General features: G+C 44.2%; 1 protein-coding gene across 3 annotated transcripts in view; it reads right to left on the bottom strand.

The window, feature by feature from the left end:
* The window catches only part of PCSK6 (proprotein convertase subtilisin/kexin type 6), a 139961-nt gene that overhangs the window by 103652 nt on the left and 21718 nt on the right, over positions 1-14591 (bottom strand). The window lies entirely within an intron of this gene.

Here is a 14591-nt window from a genome sequence, read left to right as displayed (position 1 = left end):
TGGACGTTAGGTGCCTAAAGACCTTTGTGAATCTGGACCTACATCACCTGCTTCAGGCAGTAAATTTACAGGCATGAGCTCACACAGGCTTTTTGGAAGCTGTAAATGCGTGGGGAGGAGGGAAATAGAACCAGGTTAAAAATCACCTAGTTTACAGTCTGCAGAACTCCCAAGCAGATCTGATAAAACCAACAACTTAATCCATCTCCTACAATCCCACTGCTGCTTCTTCATTCTACTGAACTCCCCCAGTCTAGTCTATACTTTGCAGTTCTGCCATATCCAAACATGGTTACCCACAAACATTTTAGCTGGTCTGGAATCCGTATGATTTATCTTGGTCTAAACTGTCTACTGACCATGTTCTGCCCCAGGTCAGCGGACATGACTGCCGCCTGACCATGGCAAAATGGTGTTGTACAGACCCAGCTTACTTGTTGTTCATGGTATTCTGTTCCAGATCTGCTCTGTTGCAGACACATTTGGCAACAATTAAAACAATGTTCTGCTCTCGCCCTGGGTTGAAAGCAACTACTGCAGAGGAAAATGCCAGGGGATAGCTTTTCAAAGGTAGCAGCTGCCTAAAGATGCAGATAAGCACCTAATCAAGTATCAGAGGGTAACCGTGTTAGTCTGGAGTCTGGTGGCACCTTAAAGACTAACAGATTTATTTGGGCATAAGCTTTTGTGGGTAAAAAACCTCACTTCTTCAGATGCATGGAGTGAAAATTACAGATGTGTGACAGCTACAATTCCCTGGGCTACTTCCCCATGGCCTCCTCCAAACACCTTCCTTATTCTCACCACAGGACCTTCCTCCTGGTGTCTGAGAACGCTTGTGCTCCTCAGTCCTCCAGCAGCACACCCTCTCACTCTCAGCTCCTTGCGCCTCTTGCTCCCAGCTCCTCACAGTCCCACCACAAACTGAAGTGAGCTCCTTTTAAAATCCAGGTGCCCTGATTAGCCTGCCTTAATTGATTCTAGTATATTTGCCCTCTACCAGACTCCTGTACCCCACTGGTCTGGGTCTGTCACAATATACACAAGGCTAGATGGATGGAGGGTGAGTGAACAGGTACACCTGAACTAGCGAGGCAAATTATTATAGTTATTCACATATTGATCATACCTAATACAGTTCTATTTTGTCAGTTCTTCTTTCAAATGGGTTACATATTTAATTAGATTTGCTCTGCCTTTTCTTGTATGCCAGAGTTTCATTTTATTTACTTGTCTTGACTGCCATAAGTACAATTGTTATCACTTGTTTCCCCTCAAGTTGGTTTAACACCCTTTCCCAGTGGGTGTGTTTTATTTAACATCTCCAATTCACAGAGCAGTTATTTGCTGCCATCTGTGTTTGCCTCTGCAGTTGGCTTTTAAAATCCATTTTCCATAATTTTTTAAAAAGTTAAATATCAAGACTGAACATCCCCAAACTTTAGAACATTTTGAATTGGACCTTTGCACCTCAAAATCATCTCAATTGAAAACAGAGATGTCCTATCCTAAGGACTTGATTGGCATTTTGCCTTATTATTGCAGTACCTTCCCCCTATTTTACTTTATGTTTTCCAGTCTTTATCATGTTTGTGTTGCTCTAAATCTAGTTCTAATCTCTAATCCCTCAGGCACTTATTTTAATAGAAGCAGAATCCATAAACAAGCATCATTTTAGGAGGAATGTAAGCACTTCACCACACTCTAGGGGGCATATATTGTCCCTGAAGTGTTAATAGAAAAATAAATGTAAAACCGCTAGACTCCGCAAACAAAAACTGAACTACGTAGATGTAGCTTGTATTGAAGTGTGACAAACTCATTCTCTAGTGGACCGAAACAGAAGCTCTCAACTGAGATTCCTGGACTGGCAGGAAAGCTGAGTTTAACAGCAGCGGCCCAAAAAGCATCCTAGATCTTACCTGCAACAACAGGGTTGAAGGTAAGAGGTGGTTTCTGAAGAATTAGCTCTACAAGAGCTCTGTGATGGGTCATGTGAATTGGGAATTGCCAAGGAGTACGTTTTCAGCCCACTGCATGAGGAACTAGACCGACAGGAGTTCTGATAAGAGGAGGAAGTTCTTTCCATGCAAGGAATGCGATATTGGGATACAGGCTCTGGGCCATGTCTTGGTCTGAAGCATGGCTGCAAAGCATCCAAGGGGCTGGCAGAAGCCACATGCTGATGGAGCTTGGTTGTTTCTCAATTATTGTGCCTAGGAAAGGGAGATTAGAGGTGGGTCAGTGGTAAGGGAAGACATCTGTATCAAGTGTTGGCTTTTTGAGGATCACGTGGACAACCGCGTATCTCAGGGAGATTAACAGACTTGCTTCTCTGAAGGAGGCATCGGAGATTTCAGTTAGCAGTAGACACAGCTGTTCTTTGTTAATTTCACCATATGGGAGGGGCACAGATCTGATTTATAAGCAATGGCTCCAGGAAACAAAGGGCTACTACTATTTCAGCATGCGTTACAAGGCCACACACCGTCAGGGGTGGTGGCATGGATAAAGCCATTAGCCCCAGATTTGAGTCACTGCCTTACTGAGTTCTCCCATGTATGGCTGATTGTTTCTGCAAAGTAGGATGAAAGCTCTTTGCAAAGGTCGGCAATTGGATCTACTGTCTAGTTTGATTAGCTTTTTCACCAAGTTGAATAGCTCTGTTGGACATGAGTTAGCAGCCTAGGTAGAAAGGCAGAAGGTTCTCTCTGCTGACATAGTCTTGTAAGAAGACTTCATGCTGGTAGCTGCTGTATTGAGAGAGGGTTTTGAGCTACTAGCGTTCATGTCATCTCCCTAAATACTGCAGATAACAACACATTGGTGAGCCACAACTCATTGAAACAACTCATTGGTGAATCACGGTGATCTCCCTGCTTGATTCAGGAGGAAAGGACAACTTGGGGCCAAGGCATTGACAACTGTGGTCGTTAGATGGATGTGTTAATATAGAGAATTCAGATGGTTTAGTGACTGTGAAGCAGCTTTGTCGCTTCCTTTCCTTGAAGGACCACAGGGAAGGCCAGCTAGTAAGAAGATGACCAGGAGGCAGGAACCTTTGTAGCACAAAAATAAGGGGCCATCAAATGAAATTACAGAGGTGGCCAATTAAAAACAGATTAAAGGGAAATACTTTTGCTGTGCAACATGTAACTAGCCTGTGGAACTCAATGCTACAGGATGTTGTTGAGGCCATGAACTTAGCAGGATTCAGAAAGGAATTGGACATTAATTATGTTAACTTAGGGTATTCTTTATATCCATATAAACACCAACAAAAATGTTGGAAGGGATATTAAACCTCATGCTTCAGGGTTTAAGCCAGTCTAACTATTAACACCCAGAACAAGACTTAACTGGGTGGTAGATCATCCCCCCGCCCCATCTGCCTACTGCAGGGTCTTTGCACCTTCCTCTGAATCATCTAGTGCTGGCCACTCCTGAGGACAAGACACTGGATTAGATGGGTCTCAGGCCCATCTAATCCAATCTGGCAAAGGCTACTTTTCTGTGTGACATCTCCAGAGTCCATTCCTAGGCTGAAGATTAGATCCAGTATGTGTCCGATTGAGTGGATGGGTCCGGAGAGGACTGGTGTGAAACCCATGGTATTCATGCAGGCAAGGAATTTGGTATTTTCTATATAAATGTCATAGTCACCAAGAACCATGAACCTGCGGGATTCCAGCACCATGCTGGGCAGCAGATCCAATTTGTTCCTGTATGAACCCTTCAGAGAATTTGTTTGGAAATCTGCAGAACACTCAGTCCTAGCTTCCTTTTGTCCATAGCCTCACAGATAGTCAATGCATTCTAAAGGATTTTGCATTTTGAATTCTGGGCTAAGGAGGGAGAGGGATAGCTCGGTGGTTTGAGTATTGGCCTGCTAAACCCATGGTTGTGAGCTCCATCCTGAGGGGGCTATTTGGGGCAAAAATCTGTCAGGGACAGTACTTGGTCCTGCTGTGAAGGCAGAGGACTAGACTCCATGACCTTTCAAGGTCCCTTCCAGCTCTATGAGATAAGGTATATCTCAATTTTTAAAAAAAGTAGTCTTCAAAATCTGAGGCTGGAGAGGAACATGACCTCTATCCTGCTTTGTCTTCTCTTTGCCATCTTTCTTTCTTTGTGTTGTACTGATTAGCCTGTTGGAAGTAGCTCAACTACAACAGGGTTGCTGGCAGCATTAAGCCAGATCTTGGTGATGCAGGCAAGGTTGGGTAGTTCAGCCAAAAATCAGAACATGGATGATGCAGATCTTGTTGACTGTTGACCTTGCATCCATCCGGAACAGATTGAAGCAGTTGACTTTTGCTGGCCTGGTGGTTGGCATTTTGAATGAGGCAGCTGACGGAGACTGCTCTCAAGTGTCACATTGTGGGTCTATTCCTATGGCAGGGGTCGCTGGGCAGAAGAGACGCGTGGGGCAGTCACGTGTCCTCCCCTTTAGATTGTGCCCCTCCCCCCCAGTATGGGGAGGCTGAAAGGCATTTGCATGGTGCTGGAATGATAGATCGTTATGTGGGAGGGTAGGGAGCCCTATGTCAGGCACTTTAGAAGCAGGAAATATTTGGCAAAATGGCTCAACTTCGAGGTGTTGTGTCCATCACAGAACCCTATGTATCAGAAGGTCTTTACTGCACCAAATCTAGTGAAGTCATGCACTACTTGGATGGTGTATTCTGTTAATGAATATACGTAACACAAGATTTTCTAAACCAAACCTAAATTAAGAAATTCTATTAACAAGCAAATGGGATTCATGATAGAGTATTTTATCATGGGTCATAACAGAAAGGAAATGCTTTAGCACAATAGAGTGACCAGATGTTCTGATTTTATATGGACAGTCCCAATATTCAGAGCTTTGTCTTATATAGATGGCTATTACTCCCCACCCCCATCCTGATTTTTCACACTTGCTTTCTGGTCACCCTAGAGCACAAAAACCATCTGTCCGTCTAAAATCCTTAACCTGCTGCCAGGGTATATTGAGCCTACAAGGACTATAAGATTGCTGAAGGTTGGGCTTTGAAAAGTTAGTTAGTAGAGTTGTGTAAAGAAAAATAATTTTGTTTCACAGAGGATTTAGATGTTTAAAAAACTGGTTTAATTCCAGTTAGGAATGAAAACCAAACATTTAGAAATTCTCCAGAAAACGGAACGAAGCCCTGATACCAGGGCAGTCCACCTGGCTGGCTGCCTCAGAGCTATGGACCTTGGAAGCCCTGGGGTCCCCAGCAGCCCACCAGCTGGGGAACTGGCTGGAAATCAGACAGGTTTCCATCGGAATGCTGCCCTCTGAGTTCTGTCGGAACTTTGATGAAATTGAACAATCTCGGTGGAATGTTTTGATTGTTGCAGAATCAGCAAATACTGAGGAAATGTTGGACTTTTTCTGTCCAGCTCGATTAGTTATGCTTGAGACATAGTAGCCTCTTCAACACCTACATGGACACACCCTGATGATGAAGTTATATTCCTCACCAAAAAAAAGCAGGTTATCTGTTAATCAGCACATTTATCAAAGATCTGAAGTAAATCTAGTCACTGCTGATTAAAATCTGTGGATGACAGAAAGATTGGCAGCAGTAAATGATGAGGAGGACAAAACAGGCATACAGAGCGATCTGGATCACTTGGTAAGCTGGACCCATTAAAAAAAATGTATTCAGATGTATTAAAACACAGTCATACATCAAGGAGCAAGGAGTGCAGTCCATACCTACAGAATGGGGGACTTCTATCCTGGGAGGCAGGGACTCTGGACAGGATTTAGGAGTAGAGCTGGTCTGAATCTTTTCCCCCCCTTGTAGAAATTTGATAACTTTTTGTCAAAAGTTTACATGGAAATTTTCAAGTTCTGGGTGAAATTCCAGAAGTTTTAGGATGAAATATTTAAATGGAAAAAAAAAACTTCCCACAGAAAGTAGACACTTCATAAAATATTTTTTCATCAGACATCCTATTTTTCATTTTAAAAAAATAGTTTTGCTGGAAAATTTTTGGCCAGCTCTATTTTGGGGTCATAGAAGACAAATAATTCAGTGTGAGCTCCCAGTGCAAAGCTGCAGCAAAATGGACCAATGCAATCCTTGGATGTTTAAACAAGGGAGTTACGAGAAGGAATAGGGGGTGATTTTTACCTCCGTATACACCCATGGTGAGAGTGATACTAGAATCCTGTGTCCAGTTCTGGTGTCCACATTTTACAAAGAAGGTGGAAAAATTGGAGAGGGTTTAGAACAGAGTCACAAAGGTGATGTGAGGGAGGGAGAAAGTGCCTTACAGTGAGAGACTTAAAGATCCCAATCTGTTTAGCTTATCAGAAGAAGATTGAGAGGTGACTTGATTGCAGTGCACAATTACCTGCCCGGGAAGATAATAAGGGCTCTTCAGTTTAGTGTAAGCAGAATACAAGCCAAGATCTGAAGCTTAAAGCTAGACAAACTCAAATTAGAAATACGGCACAAATGTCTGCCACATTCCCAAGGGAAGTGATGGAGTCTCCACCTCTCAAGTCGTTGCTCAATGCAGAGGTAACGGTAAAATTCTATGGCCTGTATTATACAGGAGGTCAGATTAGGTGATCAAATGATTTCATTTAATGTGGTTTACCATAATGGTATAATCCCTACAGGTATAGATGTAATTACAAACTAGATGTGGAGGGAAACTAAATCCCAGTAATTGAACTACTTATCTTAAATGGTTAAAAAAAAAAAAGAGAGAGAGAGGCTAAAGCCACTGTGGGTTGAGAAACTCAGCAGTCTGGGAATTTCCACATTCAATGAGAAGGTGTTGGTATAGCCATTTTGTATACGGAGATATACCTATCTCACAGGACTGGAAGGGACCCTGAAAGGTCATTGAGTCCAGCCCCCTGCTTTCACTAGCAGGACCAAGTACTGATTTTGCCCCAGATCCCTAAGTGGCCCCCTCAAGGATTGAATTCCCAACACTGAGTTTAGCAGACCAATGCTCAAACCACTGAGCTATCCCTCCGCCCTCTGAGCGAGCACTCCCCAAAAGATTTCATAAATGCAGTATCTTCAAAAGTGTCTAGGTCACAAGAACATTAACTCAGAATGAGACAAGGAAACTAGTCTACATAATTAGAATATATAGCATACTGAAGAGGAGACCAACCAATGCTGACACCTCGTTAGCATCAGCGTCAAAGGACAATCAGAGTTGCCATAAAGCAGGGAGCTATAAAGCCCATCTATGTGGTACTCAAAGAGAGAAAATATTGCCTCTCTCAGGGTTGTCGTACATAGGTTGCCAAATTGTCATGGAAATTTATCAGCCTCAGTGCAAAAATGGACTTGTCTACTATTAGCATGATGATGATGACATTTTACTTGCTCATTTAAAAAAAAAAAAAGTCAGTCACCCCAGTAAGAATGTTATACAGCTGTACTAATCTAGGCAGGTTATTCTAGGATAATGTATGTACCTCAGAAGCTCTGTTCCCAAAGCCTGGGAATGCTGTGTCTGGCCATATAGATCACTAGAATCTCACAGGAATTTTAGGAGCATGCTTAAGTGTTCATTTTTTCCCCCTAAGCAAGTTTACTACTTCCCACAGCTATTGATCTTGATTCCTCTGACATTATATTTCTGCCAAGGACGCGGCTCCATCAGCATGGGAGGTGCTCATTTAAGCATGGGGTCGATTTTAATTTTCTGAATTGATTAGCAATTTGGAACTGTGGCAGAAGTTTGAGAGGAGTTTATGTTTATTTCGAGCCAACCTGGGTTTGTACTTGAAGAAAAATGTGAAGCACAGTTTCTTGCTAATGGAGGTAAATGAAGCCCTGATGTAAAGTCTCAGGTCAATGCTGCCCCGCTCAGCTTGTTTATGTCTGCAGTGAGTAAGTCAGAAACAATGAGGAAGTGTTTCTTTCCTTGCCATGCCATCATTATTACAGTAAGGATATTGATGGCCTGGTTTCCATGGAAACACGTGTCTGCCAATTCCATCCTATGAAGTGTGTGAACAGCTAGAAGCTGAAGGAGTTATATTCATCCCCGTTTTAGTGAAAATGGATTAAGGACCTTATGCATCCTGCCAGGTCTGCAAAATACTCCAGTAGGTTTGGATGGTGTTAGAATCCAAGATTGTTTATCGTATGAAGGGTTTTTTATAACAGACTACGAATAGTGATTTTTGAAGTTACAATGAACTAACATTCCTTAGAAGTGAAAGCCAAGTATAGCAGTCTTTAGAGTCTTGGCTTCATAGATCATATTCTTCTTAAACGCACTGTCTGTGGAATTTTTAAGTTCTCCCTCTTCTAGTCAGAATTCAACAACCGATTCTGATCGCACCCAGGACACAATTTGGAGTAGTTAACATTATTACACTGGTGGAAATGAGAGTTGCTCGATTTAATTTTCTCCATTTGGTCATATTTCTGTGCATCGTAAGCTCTTTTCTGCCCATCCTTATTACTCACTGGCATATGGCTTGCATTCAGTCTTTTCCCACGCCCCTCGCTCAGCAACCTGTTCATCCCAGGTCATGCCTCATTCATCGGACACTGTCCTGCCCACTTCTTCTCCCCACCCACCCACCGTTCCCTCAAGGTCTGCCCTGCTTTTACCACCCAACTTAAGGCCCCGGTTTGCCACCCTTGCTCCCAGCGAGCAGCATTTCGTGAGTAGCCGCAATGACGGCAGGAGGACAGACTATTTGCAAAGGAAGGTACTAGCACAGCATGATAAAGGTGGTAGAACAGGGCTCTTCTTTTACATAAATGTTATTGCATTATGTAATCTGAATTAATATTTACCATATACAATGGGAGGAAGGGGAAATAAACTAGAACCAACCAGACTGTGCCTATCCTGAACAAGCCAAACTCCAGGACTTTGGTCACATCTCACTCTCCAGCACCATTTCTCTCTTTTTGCCTGTCTACTGTCAAATGGCCTAATCCTGGGCATACTGCTTGCTACGTAAGGCATGATCCTGAAATCAGTGGGGCTTTTCATAGTAGTAAACACTATTGCTGGTGTTTCCATGATTGGACCCCCTGATTGGGAACGCTCTGGGTCAGGAACTGTCTGAAAATCACTTTGCAAATCAACAAAGTTGCATAAACAAAAACAACCCAGCGAAGTGTCCTCCGTGGCATTTGAATCCCGCTGCTTTGTTACAAAACTAAGGTAAGATATGGCCACCCAAAACTTAATGCCAGTTGTGCAGCTATTATTGTAACCACAGGCATTTAAAAACCGATTCAAAAGCACTTAGAGCATTAAGACATTTCCATAGAGTTGGCTCTGGGCCATGCTCCTTGGTTTGAAGCCCAAAAAAAGGTCAGAGCACCAGGCAAAACAGAGAACATACAGAAAAATCGAGTACGTAAATACGTCCCAAAAGTAAATCCACAACAACTAGCTATGCTCTTCAGCCAAAGCGAAACAATCCTGTCTCTAAACAATGCCTGTTTGTGCCATCCACTGTGTACTAGATGAGCAGAAATGTATTGCCCTTGAGAGATTGCAACCTAGCTTCGCTCTCTCAACTATTGTATTAGAAGAGTTCCAACATAGCTGCTCCAGGGTACAGTTAATATATCCTTGAAGCTCTGCTCCCAGGGACCAACAGAATCCCGCTAGTGTAGATCAGGGCTGAGGAGTGTTGTCACAGGTGTTAAGAATGAGCAGGATGTTTGGTTATTTTAAGTTCCTTTCTTTAATTTAAAGGATTTGTTTCATTTAAAACACAAATCAAATTAGGGTTCCAGACCCATCTATGAACATTGTTTTCCATACAAAATTTCACACTTATGACCTGAAAGGCTTCCCCCCTAAACTGCCACATGTTAATTGTTGTGACAGTCAAGTCCCATTCATTTGGGGGAAGAGACAGTAGTTATGAGAACGACATTCAAAGCCCCAAAGCAATTTTTATATACAACTTCTAGGATTTGGTCATTTCAGAATTTCAAATGCCTAAATGACAGTGATGACAATGCTCCCAGCAGAATCTTGCCCTACAGAAAGGTTAATCTGTGTTTTAGACAGACAGAGTAGCACCTGGGTTCTAATTACACCTCCCATGAACGGATGAGCACTGCTCACTGAAGTCTGATCCTCACAGAATTAGGCCCTAGAAAGGTTGGGTTTGTCCATTTTTGGCGGTGATTGAATGAGGGTATAAACTGTAACTCCTGCCTAATTTGGGGATAAAAAGCATAAAATAAAAAACCTCACCCATGTATCAAAACTCCAAATAAGGCAATTGACTAAGTCGCACTGCCAACCATGCACACTGGATACCGCTCTCTTAATTCTGCAAACAATGTTCTGGGAAGCATGACTCACAGGGTAAGTTTGTACTGCAGGGATCGGCAACCTTTGGCACACGGCCCATCAGGGAAATCCGCTGGCGGGCTGGGATGGTTTGTTTACCTGCAGCATCCACAGGTTCAGCCGATCGGAGCGCCCATTGGCACGGTTCGCTGCTTCAGGCCAATGGGGGGGCTGCGGGAAGCGGCAGCCAGCGCATCCCTCGGCTCACGCTGCTTCCCGCAGCCCCTGTTGGCCTGGAGCAGCAAACCGCGGCCAGTGGGAGCCGCGATCGGCCAAACCTGCGGACGCAGCAGATAAACAAACTGGCCAGGCCTGCCAATGGATTTCCCTGATGGGCAGCGTGTCAAAGGTTGCCGACCCCTGTTGTACTGCCTGTGGGCTCTTTCCGTTAAACAAGTGTGAAGATCATGTGAAAATGAGTTTTTAGCATCCCAGATTAAAATCATCTGAAATTCTGAATGTCTAGAGATGAGCCTGTCCCCTCCTAGGAATACAATCATTAAGAAAAGAAGTGTACAGTTGCCTTGTGTGGGATGAGACAGTGTCAGGTTTGGTGCCCTTTTAACCTTTAGAGTGTCCCTTTAACTGTGGAAACGCAGGTGGGAATCCTGGCTCCGTTCAAGTCGATGACAGAAATCTCTTTGACTTCAAGTGGAACAGGTTTCAACTCCAGAGTTCATCCGAAACCCCAGCTGAGAATCAAAACTTGGATAGATCCATTCTCCACCCCCACGCCTAAACCCCAACCAATGCAAGGCTAAACTGAGACCCCCTCCTTAATGCAGTCCCTCTGAGTCTATTTGTATTGCTGCATGCTTTTATGTAAGATCACTCTCCATTGGCATGCTAACACTACACCAGAGGTCAGCAACCTCTGGCACGCGGCTCGCCAGGGTAAGCACCCTGGTGGGCCAGGCCAGTTTGTTTACCTACCGCGTCAGCAGGTTCGGCCGATTGCGGCTCCCACTGGCCGTGGTTCTCTGCTCCAGGCCAATGGGGGCAGCGGGAAGCTGCAGCCAGCACATCCCTCGCCTGCGTCGCTTCCTGCAGCCCCCATTGGCCTGGGACGACAAACCGCGGCCAGTGGGAGCCGCGATCGGCCAAACCTGCTGACACGGCAGGTACACAAACCGGCCGGGCCCACCAGGAGCTTTCCCTGGTCAGCCGCGTGCCAGAGGTTGCCGACCCCTGTACTACACGTTACTAAAAAAATGTGGTCATCAAGATGAGCTGAGTATGAAGATCTGGATTACTTGGAAAGCTGGACACAGGAAAACCATATGCATTTTAATACGGCCAAATGTAGAGTCATACATCTAGGAACAACGAATGTACCTCATACTTCTGGGGACTAAGCAGTGACTTTGAAAAGGACTTGGGCTCATGCTGAATAATCGGCTGAACATGGGCTCCGAATGCAACGCTGTGGCCAAACGGGCTAACATGAGCCTTTAACGTATAAAGAGGGGACTATCAAATAGGAGGTTACGCTGCCTCTGTATTTGGCACTGGTGCAACGGCTGCTGGACTCCTGTTTGGTGTCCACAATTCAAGAAGAGTGTTGAAAAACTGGAGAGGGTTCAGAGAATAGCCACGAGAATGATTACAGGATTGGAAAACTGGCCTTAAAGTGAAAGCCCCATGGAATTCAATCTGTTTTGTTTATCAAAGAGAAGGTTAAGGAATGACTTGATCACAGTCTGAGTACCTACATAGGGAACAGAAATTTGACAGCAGAGGGCTGGCTCTTCAATCTGGCTTATAACAGTAGAAGACCCGATAGCTGGGACTTGAAGCTAGACAAATTAGGAGTGGAAATAAAGTGCAAAATTTTTAACAGTGAAGGTAATTAACTAATGAAACATTTTACCAGGGTCGTAGTGGATTCTCGCTCACTGACAATTATTAAATCAAGATGTAGTTCAAACAGGAATTAATTCAGAAAGTCTGACGGCTTGTGTTATACAGAAGGTCAGACTAGATGATCACAATGATTCCTTCTGGCTTTATAATCTATTCATCTGGATCATTTAGGTATTGGGTACCTCATCTGCATGATATTTCAGCCTATAAACACAGGTTATGGGTCCACACACGGGAGTTGTAGGATTTAGGCAAAGCCTTTGTGGCCACATAAAAGCACCACAGATCTCAGATGAGGATACTGCAGGAATCTTGATCTGGTAGTTTGTGTTTATACTTCAATGTTAGTTATTTAATTATACTAAAAATGGGACATGTCGAATTGGATTATAATTTAGAGTGCAGTTCAGGAGATACTTTTAGCATCCAGACACATTGAATTGCCACCTGGACAGAGAAGCGCTGTCCTGGGAACACACTGAACAGGCAGACTGTAAGCAATCAAGGAAAGCACTAAACTCAGGATGAAACCCCGAGGAACGTTTATTAAAGAAGATTTACGAAGTTTTGAGAGAAAACAAAGTTGTTTGAGGAAAGTAAAATGTAAGCCACAGAAGTGCTTTGAGGGATTTACCGCAAAAGTTGATAATGTTCTGCTAGATTTTAGATAAACTGCAGCCAGCCAAGTCAAAAGTTTGTTAAGTCCACAAATATAAATTCAAGTGATCAAAATTACTTTTACCGAACAGCAAACGTTACCAGTATCAAGATAGGAGTTATAACACAAAGAAAATTCGATTTAGATTAAGCAGCACCACACTTTACTGGTTTCTGCAGGGATAATGACACAACTACATTTAAACACTGCATGGTACTATGGTTGGAATTACAAAACGAGTTTATCTGTAACTTGATTTGATCCTTTATGGCTGTAGTTTGCATACATTCTTTAACCACATCTTTCTCTTTTTAATCTCACTAGGAGACTATACATTACAATCTCATAATCACTCACTGTGTGCACTACAAACCTCACACTTAATTTCCCTCCTCCACACCATCCATTCCTACTTGCAAGGGGGCTTTGTTCATTTTGGATTTAGCCATCTCTTCTAAACCCTAAAGCTCTTCAATGTTTACCTACAAAAAACAACATGGGTGGTGTTTTGCTCTAGCCCCCTTGATTATTTACAAGCTTTTTCCCCCTCACAAGAATATGTTCTCACATTTTGTTCTGTACTTGAAATGTACAAGTCCCATCTGGAGAAGGGCTGGGTGTTTTCCATAGATTTGCTATGCCCTTTAAACTATTAATTCCAGTCCTACTGCTACCTACATCAAGCAACCACTATTATAGGAAAAAAACCTACTCATGAGATCATTTCAGAGTTGCTACTAACAGTATTAAAAGTTAGTTCAAGCCATTACAAGCCGTTAACAGAGCTGAATCAAACTTGAAATTTCCCCTAAACTGTAGAATAGTCCTATCCAGTCCAGAACTTCTTCACTCTTCCCAAACCAAAACTCAATCTAGTTCAAGCACAAAGTGGGCATGAAAAATACATGAGGCTTCATAAACCTGTTTAAATTGATAAGGGCACATTTGGCGCTGCAAAAATTAAATATTGATTCCTTTCCACTTCGCTGCTTCCCCCGGATTTAGGTAACTAATTGCCCATTTTGTACATCTGTTTTCACGTCTCGACTAGCGCACATTTTTAACCATTAACGTTAAATAAAGCTAGGCGTCGCTGGATATTAATCATAGGAAAACGCTCCAGCCGCCAGCCTGCCAAGAGGAAAAGGCGTCCAGCAGTCCTGAACTTGGGAACAGAGCTTACAAGGAAGGATCCGCTGATCTGCAGAGAGGCAGAGATGGTGCGAGGAACACCAGAGAGAGACAGGGGTCGGCGGGGCCTGATCCTGCCACCCCCCCAGAAATCAATGGCAAAACTTCACTGGGGCCAGGCTCTGACTTTAAGCGTCCAACCTGATGAGAACCTGTGCTGCCTTTTCGGCACTTGCGCTCGCCCCTTAGCTCTAGCTGGACTTTCAAACTTCCAGGTGCCCGCTCGGGGCGAAGCCTTTGCCAGCAGTGAGAGAAGGGGCTGGCCGGCCTTGCGGCCAAAGAACAACCCCCGCAGCCTTTCAACAGCTTCCCTGCCCGCCCCGGGGACCTGCCCGGGTTCAGCCTGCGGGCTGGGCACCCAAGCCCCTGCGCTCTGCGCACTGGACCCGAGCTCGCTGCGTTCCCAGGGCGCACGGGGACGCTGCGCTCCGGAGCCACGGAGAGAAAGTTGGAAGCGCTGCGCGCTCGGGCACAGCCAGCTACCGGCTCCTGGGCACCTGGAGCCGGTGCCCGCGGGCAGGGCAAAGGGGCAGAGCCGCCCCCGGCCACT

Source organism: Malaclemys terrapin, chromosome 10 (assembly GCF_027887155.1).
Source record: "Malaclemys terrapin pileata isolate rMalTer1 chromosome 10, rMalTer1.hap1, whole genome shotgun sequence".
In the NCBI taxonomy this organism is placed as follows: domain Eukaryota; kingdom Metazoa; phylum Chordata; order Testudines; family Emydidae; genus Malaclemys; species Malaclemys terrapin.
The sequence above is the reverse complement of the archived record's forward strand: the minus strand, read 5'-3'. Positions and strand labels throughout refer to the sequence as shown.